We start from the raw sequence: 8,383 nt of genomic DNA, 5'->3' as shown, positions 1-8,383 counted from the left end.
GCTGGAAAAAAAGAGACATATAGCGATTGGATTTTCTCTGCAGTGTATTAATCAGCCGCGCGGGGTAGCCGTGCGGTCTGGGGCGCCTTGCCACGTTTCGCGGGGCTCCCCCCGTCGGAAGTTCGAGTCCTCCTTTGGGCATGGGCGTGTGTGTTGTCGTAGGCGTAAGTTAGTTTAGGTTAGAGTAAGTAGTGTGTAAGGCTAGGGACCGATGACCTTGGCAGTTTGGTCCCATAGAACTTACCACAAATTTCCAAAACTGTGTTAATCAGCTCTACCTCTACAGGGTCAAACTTCTTTTCCTTATTACTGCGTGATTTCCGTGTTTCAAAGATGCGGACGTTCTCTGTGAGCGCCTCATTACAAAACCATTTTCTGGATCCTGAGCATCGTCAGTGACCAACAAATCTCACGGTAAAATGGTCTTTCCGTAGTCTCAACACTTTCAGTAAGCGAGAAACAGCCGGCAGTCGGACGTGCTTGTTTTGTGGTTTTCTTCAAAAATTGAAGCTGTTGGCTGTATACATACGTTCTTTGGAAATAATCGCGAATATTCGCTCACTTCTTGATAATAAATCTGCCTGAAACAAAAATACTATCTGAAGTGGTAAATCACACTAATGTCATTACAAAAATGAGTTTCATGTCTTTCAACCTGTCTTAAACAATAGCGTGATGAATAGCGCAAAATTAAAGTGTCCAGTGGTCTAGAAATTAACGTCTTCAGAAAACTAGTTTTGCCCACAATATGAAAAGTATTGGAAAGCAGTAGGAAAATGAAATTTTTCATTATTGATAAGTTATTACACACGAAGTTACAGTTTTATCGCGCAATTTCTTCCCGAGATGCGAAAAGCGAAACTTCACGCTTTTTCAAGTGGCAATTTTTTCGCCAATCTAGCTTCGAACCATCTACATAAAAATTGGTAATGACATTTTTTTACTATTTCGCATAGAAAAGCGCATAAAATTGTACAATACGTGGTAGACTTGTTTCTTTCACAAATATGTCTCAACGTTGAAAACTAGGGGTACGCCGTGGAAAGCTGCACTACAGGGTCAAACAAGTGAGCGTATTAGCACAGGTACTTGCTTGGTGAAGGTAAAACAATTGCATTGATCATTGCGGATGTGTGGGAAAGTTCGTACAAAATTTCATCAAAATCCGTGATGGTCATGTGGGAATTGTTTAAGATTTTAGATCAGTTGGCACGGATTGGGATTAGTATAAGATCGTTCATATTATTTATTCTAGTATTGTTTACATTACGGTACATACAATGGCCACTTCACTTTTCCAGAAATCTGCACAGAAATTCTACTATTACCGAAACTCTTTTCTTTTCAGTGGCTGTACGTTTACACTATAGTTGCAGACTTGGCATTTCCACCATCAGTACAATAGACAGATGTACGTGTCAAGCTTTTTGGTCTCTAAGTTGTGAATGTATGCCTCTAGCCTCCAAAGACGACTTCGAAAACATTGCTGCAAAATTTGAGCAAAGAGTAAATTTTCTTCACTGCATTGGAGCTGTAGATAGAAAGCACATTCGTAACGTTATCCATCTAACTCAGTGTATAAAGGATGTTCATCAATAGCGCTGTTGGCTGTGGCAGCGTCAGACTGTAATTTTATCTACGTACATGTCGGCTGTTATGGCAAAGAGGGTGAATGTTTTTTGTGGAATATTTTTTGCGGAAATCACTGATGGGAAAAAAAGTTGGTAATTCCTGAAGACCTGTGTCTTCCTAGAAGACTAAGTTCGAAAGTACTTTATTTCTTTTTGTCGTTAATAAAGCGTTTGGGCTGCATCAACATCTTGTACGACCGATCTCTGGACACAAAGTTACAGTTACTAAAAGAGTGATCAATTATCGCCCGTCCAGAGTCCGGAGGTACGTAGAGTGTTCATTTGGGATACTGACTAATAAATGGAAGATTTTCCAAAGAGCTGTAAATTTAAAACCCGATTTTGCTCTTGACGTTGTTAAAGCGCGTGTTGTGTTGCACAGTTGTGTTGTTAAACACTAATGCTACAACAACGTGCACTTGGGGGAATTTCTGACAACAGTGTACGAAAAATGATGACGGACTATTTTATGACACCTGAGGGATCTGTGAAATAGTAATTATCTAAAATTTAATGTGCTACTGATCGAAAAAAAGATTTGTTTTTAATGTAAAAAATACTGATAGATACTTACCATAGTTGTGTCTATCCTTGTCACACATCCGTCCGTAACCTTTGTTCAGTTCTGTGCAGACTTCGATCCACCAGAACAAAGCAAGACGCAACAGACCGGCAGACGACTGTTGCCGAGTACCTTTTGTTGCGTGTCCCTCCCCACTACACGCGCCGGCTGTTCCCCGCGAGCCGGACGAAGTGGCCGAGCGGTTCTAGGCGGTACAGTCTGGAACTGCGAGACCGCTACGGTCGCGGGTTCGAATCCTGCCTCGGGCATGGATGTGTGTGATGTCTTAGGTTAGTTAGGTTTATTAGGTTTAAGTAGTTGTAAGTTCTAGGGGACTGATGATCTCATAAGTTAAGTCCCATAGTGCTCAGAACCATTTGAACCGTTTTTTGTTCCCCACGACGGCCGACACCGGGACTACAAAGTGGGGGCCGCCGCGTCCCGCCGTCATCCCAGTGTCGGCTGTCAAATGGCTCTGAGCACTATGGGACTTAACATCTGTGGTCATCAGTCCCCTAGAACTTAGAATTAATTAAACCTAACTAACCTAAGGACATCACACACATCCATGCCCGAGGCAGGATTCGAACCTGCGACCGTAGCGGCCACGCGGTTCCAGACTGAAGCGCCTTTAACCGCACGGCCACACAGGCCGGCCTGTCGGCTGTCGTTCGGTCGGTCATGAGTCGGACAGATGACTGTGTAAAGAAGTGCCGTTAGGTCTTCACGCTCACAACCGTGTAGGCGGTGTCGGCTGCCGGGTAGGTGTGAAATGAGCATATAAGCTAATCTGTCTCGAAAAGAACGTTTCGAGTACTGTACACTCTGTCTTCAGTTATAGGAATAACCAGACAACTTTTACGAAATGCCCATGTCTCAGGAAAATATGAACTGATAGTTTCAGTGATACACAGCACTAAGGATCTCTCCAAAACATGCTGTTCAGAGTATGGTTTATGGTTTAATATGATACAGTGGCGACTTCCGTGTATAAAGCTTTTACCACTGAAGTTATGAGCAAATAACAATTAACTTACGCGGTGAAAGTAGATGTTTCTGTTGTATGATGATTGGACAAAATTCGTGTGTGAGTAAGCAAGCATTATTTAATTAACGAAAAGTAGATTTGCGGTTTCACAACAGCTCACTTTATTCTAAAACAGGTGCAGTGCTGGCTGTACATATATTCAGATAATCAGATTCTAGTACTGGAAACTTCGCTGCGTTTTGAACACTTGCCCAGTGGATTTGAGAAAGTACGTAACAAGATTTCTGGTGGCAGTATTATTTCAGGTTCAGTGTAGCTTTCAATAGGGAAAATCACATATATTACTATGTCGTTTAGGGCACTTGTACGAAACGCAAAACTCGGTATAGAATAAATTAAAAAGTTCGTAGTACTTGCGGTACAAGAGTGACAATATTAGCTTTTAAGTTGGTATTTAGGGCATCGTAAGTAGCATTTAATATATCACACAAAAACTCTGAAACTGTACTTTTCAGTAAATCTCTGGAAAGATGTAATTATCAGATGTCAAATATCGAAGTATCACTAGTTTTACTTGATGCAGGATTGCATCTTTAATGTGAGTATCGGATTTTTTAACAGGGCTGAAATCGCACCTGCAGGCGAGCATTCGAAATCTGTTTTGCTGAATTTACGTGAAGTTGTGCAGACATACGTCAGTTAACCTGGAATCATCGTCATTCAGGCATCTGTGAAAGACAAACACAAAGTCTGGAGCAAGATACTTCGACTCCTAAAGCACTATACAGCAGAAACACGTACGTACACCACATTTACAAACCACTGTATGTGACAGCCTACTGATATAAAAACGAAAGTAAATATTAACAATAATATGTAGACAGCTAATTCCCACCTGCTACAACACAAAAAGATCCACTACAGTAACTTTACTCGTAAGATACATCATGCCTGTCAATTGAACAAAAGCCCGCATCTCGTTGTCGTGCGGTAGCGTTCTCGGTTCCCACGCCCGGGTTCCCTGGTTCGATTCCCGGCGGGGTCAGGGATTTTATCTGCCTCGTGATGGCTGGGTGTTGTGTGCTGTCCTTAGGTTAGTTAGTTTTAAGTAGTTCTAGGGGACTGATGACCATAGATGTTAAGTCCCATAGTGCTCAGAGCCATTTCAACCATTTTGAATTGAACAAATTATTTTTCGAGTTTACAATCTACATCTAAAATTTCTGATAAAGATTTTGCCTACTTGTGGTTTCCAGTGAACCTGCGATTTCAGTCCATAGACTCCGAAGTATATCCGGATTACGATATTTTTCATCCTCAGGATGCCAGAAACTACTCCTCTGACTGAACTTATCAGTTTCTCACAGTTCATGTTTTGTGTCGTGTCGGCCGTTATGACCGAAAAAAGCAAACTGATTTGAATTTCACCGACTGTCGTCAGAAACCTGTACGTTCTGGTGATGGGATCGGCTGCACTGTGACCGCACACGTAGTGACGTAATGGTTTGAAAAGAACGGCCGTCTCCGGAAGACGTCGGTCGTCGGTCGCCGGCGGAATCCACTGATGCAAGAGCCAGTGTGACGGCGGCGAGTGCACGCCCAGCGGCAGAGTGGCGGAACACGTGGAAATCGCGGTGACGCTTCAGGACTGCTTCACGTCGTTTTTTCTCGTTTCCAGCGACAGAAGCCGCTAGTCTCAGATCCCCATCGAAACGGGAAACATACTACATTACTGCGAACTATTTCAGAACGCCACCAACATCAAAATGAGGGAAAACACAGATCAAAATTTTATCGCAAGTGAAAGCATAAACCACAGGAGAGTTAACAGAGGCAGTTCGGAGTAGAGATGAATTTACAGTTTACGGAGAGTATTCTCCGACTGAATTCAGAAGCAGCGGAAGAACGCATGTCGAAATTCCGTTAGCTCAGAAAGAAATTGGTGATGTTTTTCTAAAATTAGAACAGGGATATTATGGAAGGCTGGCGAATTCAAGTGTGCAGAGGTAACAATACCTCCAGTCCATTCCTAGCAATCAACAGCCTATAGGGCAAATAGCAATCACTCATTCTCTTCCGGCTCTTCCTTTCTCTATATACGGCAACACTGTCAAACTGCCGTCCAAAAATCAGAGACCACTCATAAGTAAACTACACACATCAAAAAAAGTTTTGCATCACCTCGGTTCCGAGAGTTCCGGAACCTGTACAGAAAATTGGAACAGAGATCAACATAAACATCATTTCCGCCCTTTTTGTTGCTCACGAAAAAAACACATTGCATGTTGTACCACCATACTGTGAGACCTTCAGAGGTGGTGGTGCAGATTGCTGTGTACACTGGTATCTCTAATACCCATTAGCACGTCTTCTTGCATTGATGCATGCCTGTAGTCTACTGTTGGTCCAGATTGTCGCACTCCTCAACGGCGATTCGGCGTAGATACCTCACAGGGGTTGGTGGGTCACGTCGTCCATAAACAGCTCTTTTAAATCTATTCCAGTTCGATAAGATTCATGTCTGGACAACATGCTGGCCATTCTAGGCGAGCGATGTCGTTATTATGAAGGAAGTCATTCAGAAGATGTGCACGTTGGGACGCGAATTGTCGTCCATGAAGACAAATGCCTCGCCAATATGCCGCCGATATGGTTGCACTATCGGTCGGAGGATGGCATTCACGTATCGTACAACCGTTACTGCGGCTTCCATGACCACCAGTGGTGTACGTCGGTCCCACATAATGCCACTCGAAAACGCAGGAAACCTCCACCTTGCTGCACTCAACTGGCCAATGTGTCTATCGCGTTCAGCCTGATCGCGTTGCCTCCAAACACGACTCCGACGATTGTCTGGTTGAAGGCATATGCGACACTCATCGGTGAAGAGAACGTGATGCCAATCCTGAGTGGTCCATTCGGCATGTTGTTGGGCCCATCTGTACCGCTCTGCATTTTGTCGTGGTTGCAAAGATGCAACTCGTGCCACGCGGGATAGCCGCGCTGTCTAGGGGGCGTCTTGCCCCGGTTCGCGCCGCTCCCCCCGTCGGAGGTTCGAGTCCTCGGGCATGTGTGTTGTCCTTAGCGTAAGTGATTTTAAGTTAGATTAAGTAGTGTGTAAGCCTAGAGACCGATGACCTCAGCAATTTGATCTTATAAGAACTTACCACAAATATCGAAAAATTTGGACCTCACCATATATGGCGGGAGTGTAGTTGCGCATCATACAGCCTATTGCGCACTGTTTGAGTCGTAACACGACGTCCTGTGACTGCACGAAAAGCATTATTCGACATGGTGGCGTTGCTGTCAGAGTTCCTCCGAGCAACAATCCATAGGTAGCAGTCATCCACTGCAGTGGTAGCCCTTGGGCGGCCTGAGCGAGGCATGTCATCGACGGTACCTGTCTCACTGTATCTCCTCCATGTCCGAAGAACATTGCTTTGGTTCACTCCGAGACATCTGGACACTTCCCTTGTTGAGAGCCCTTCCTGGCACAAAGTAACGATGCGGACGCGATCGAACCGCAGTATTGCCGGTACAGGCATGGTTAACTAAAGGCAACACGAGCCGTGTACCTCCTTTTTGGTGGAATGACTGGAACTGATCGGCTGTCGGACCCCCTCCGTCTAAAGGGCGCAGATTGTTTACATCTGTGGGCGGGTTTAGCGACATCTATGAACAGTCAAAGGGACTGTGTCTGTGACACAATATCCACAGTCAACGTCTATGTGCAGGAGTTCTGGAAACCGGGGTGATGCAAAATATCTTTTGATGTATGTATATTAGTACTATTAGAGGAATTTTATAAATATAAATATAGACAACAAAGTTGTATTCTTTAAAAAATCATTGTTAAAATAAAATATACTGCCAATAAGAATAGTATTATTTCTTACTTTTACAAAGCCTTTCAGAGAATTAATTGCGGATTAACATGTTGCTTGAACGATACATGAGAACGCTTGTTTTGAAGTTCTAAATGCAAACATCAGCCTGGTGAATGATTCACTACTTTAAAGGAAGCGGAGAGTGACAGCTAGCTGGACTGAGATTGGAAATACAGTGAAATCTTTCGAAGTCTTTTCTCCCACCATCTGCAGAAAGGTTTTAAAATAGGCAGGGTACATTCTTTAAACAAATCTGAAATCATACCATCGTCTAGTTTTAACTTTCGAGAAAATTCATAGCAACAGCAATGTGTCCCGAAAATAGATTTCCCCTCCAGTGACGTCTACGTTTTCTTTTTTTTTAATGATATTAAATTATTTGGGCATGTGTCAGACGCACAGCGAGCAGTTTCTTGGGACATCACGTTCTGACTTCTGGTGCGCAGCCGACTCTGAAGGCGTGGGCGCGCGGCTTTACGTACGAGTAGTGACTGTCGCGATACCATCCGTCAGGACTGTTCCAAACACGACGACGCGCTGCTTTGTCGCTTGGTGTGCACATACCTTCACTGGGATCGTGACAGCGAGGATGTAGAGCGTCAACGATATATGTACGTGTGTTCTTGCCCTTCTCTCCCGCAATCAGGGCCGGTTTGCAGCCAAGGCTTGAGGCGTCAAGCTACGGAGCACCGACGTGCAAAACTCGTATACATATAGGGTGTAGCGAAAACTGACACTGCAGAAAGTATCCGATGGTAGACGCAGAAAAGTTAAGAGCCACCACCAATTTCAGTATCAAATATTCTCCTAGTTAGTACAAATGTATTTGAAGTGTAAAGTGTTCTATTACGTCCCCATCTAATTGGGTTCTGTTTCTATACTTTCAGAAGTGCCAGTTGATTCACTCTGTATATATAAAACACTCTTTTTTAGCAAAATGTTTATAGATAAAAAATCTCGAGTGGCTCACAGGTTGACCCAAACATTTTCATCTGACACCCGAGTTGCGGTCATTGAAACAGAGGTTTTTCGTTGCGGCGAGACCTTTTCACGAAATTTCAATCTCCATCCTTTTCCACCGAGTGTGAAAATATTTTGTTGACACACACCTACATAGGGAGAACTGATCATTGTAATAAAATAAAAGTGACCGACCGAGATGATGCACTGGTTAGCACACTGGAATCTCATTCGGGAGGACGACGGTTCAAATCCACGTCCGGCCGTCCTGATTTAGATTTTCTGTGATTTCCCTAAATCTCTTCAGGCGAATGCCAGGATGATTGCTTCGATAGGGCACGGCTGACTTCCT

Source organism: Schistocerca piceifrons, chromosome 1 (genome assembly GCF_021461385.2).
Source record: "Schistocerca piceifrons isolate TAMUIC-IGC-003096 chromosome 1, iqSchPice1.1, whole genome shotgun sequence".
In the NCBI taxonomy this organism is placed as follows: Eukaryota; Metazoa; Arthropoda; class Insecta; order Orthoptera; family Acrididae; genus Schistocerca; species Schistocerca piceifrons.
Note: the sequence above shows the minus strand (reverse complement) of the source record.